Source organism: Bombus bifarius, unplaced genomic scaffold (assembly GCF_011952205.1).
Source record: "Bombus bifarius isolate JDL3187 unplaced genomic scaffold, Bbif_JDL3187 scf7180000008232, whole genome shotgun sequence".
NCBI classification, from domain to species: Eukaryota; Metazoa; Arthropoda; class Insecta; order Hymenoptera; family Apidae; genus Bombus; species Bombus bifarius.
The window spans coordinates 617,477-618,718 of record NW_022884527.1 but is presented as its reverse complement, the minus strand read 5'-3'; the positions used below and the strand labels follow the sequence as shown (position 1 = coordinate 618,718).

At 41.0% G+C, this 1,242-nt stretch overlaps 1 protein-coding gene across 6 annotated transcripts in view; it reads right to left on the bottom strand.

Annotated features, from left to right (window-relative positions):
* LOC117211366 (prohormone-1) overlaps nucleotides 1–1,242 on the bottom strand; it is a 60,749-nt gene that overhangs the window by 832 nt on the left and 58,675 nt on the right. The window lies entirely within an intron of this gene.

The following is a 1,242-nucleotide window of genomic DNA, read 5'->3' as shown; positions in this document are numbered from 1 at the left end:
CTGAAACACACGCTTTCGCCAGGTCTCGAAAAATCATACTCTTTGTTCGAGTACATCGCGAACAGATCGAAGATTTATCGTCGATGTTGATACAAATTTCACGATTTTTCCGCCATACGAAAGAGACATTGAATTTTCGTTAAACGGAAGTTTATGATAGTCTTGCTGCTATGAATTTTTGCGGATATCGCGGTTAATGCGATATGTACACGTGAAATCTTTTTCCGACTATCTCGAGCAAACAGAGACGTCGCAAAGTTTGAAAAATAGCTTTATTACATGTATCGTACGCTAAATCTTCGTGTTCACTCTGCGTTCACGCTGCTCGGGATTAGGCGTACACGTGCATATTTTCCTGAATGCAAAAAAGAAAAGAAAAAAAAAGAAAAAAAAAGGGAGAAAGGAAAAGGAAAGCACTCGATCACGTAACTAGCAATCTCGAAGGAAAAATGCTTCGTGTTATTGGAACGTTGTTGGACGCGTTAAACGTCGTTATTTCTAATATCTGACTTTCGCAGCATCGACTTTTTCAGAAAGACCAAAGCTACGTTTCGATGAACATCGATTATATGGGTCGTGCGAGCGAAACGAAACAAATTTCATTGGCCGTAATGGCGTGCATCGGAAGTCAAAAAAAAGAGGGAGAGCATCCTACCCCTGTGACGTCGTATTGACCCCGATATATTTCGCGATCTTTCGCGTTACCATCGGAAAAGCAACGTTAATGGATAATAATGCTCTGAAAGCTAACGCGGTTTTATTTACGTTCAAAAGAATTTCGTGGCGTTAGAGAACATGGGGAAATCGTTTAAAAAATACGCCTGGATAACGGTATGGCTTCGCTGAACACCATTTTTTTTCTCTCTCGTGCGGCTCTTTTTTTCCTTTTTTTAGTTGGGAAAATGTGCGCGAAATCAACGGAGCGTAAAGTCGTTGAAGCAGGATAACGCATGTATCCGATTCAGGATAGGCGGGATGCAAGTAAAACGCGATGGTTGTAGTCTGAATACGTAAGTAAATAAAGATATTTAAAAAGAATCGAGAGAGATAGCGTGGTAAGCGCGAATAGAGCGAGAGAGAGGAGTTTAATAATCCGATGCCAAAGCGTTTCTCGTTTAAACGTTTGTGCGCGCTTCGAAAGATGAAATAGCAATTTGCAGGAGCGAATGATTAAAAATTAACGAACAAATGGAAAGAAAGAAGAACGCGTCTATCGCGGCAGGAGAGCGTTTAACTCGACGT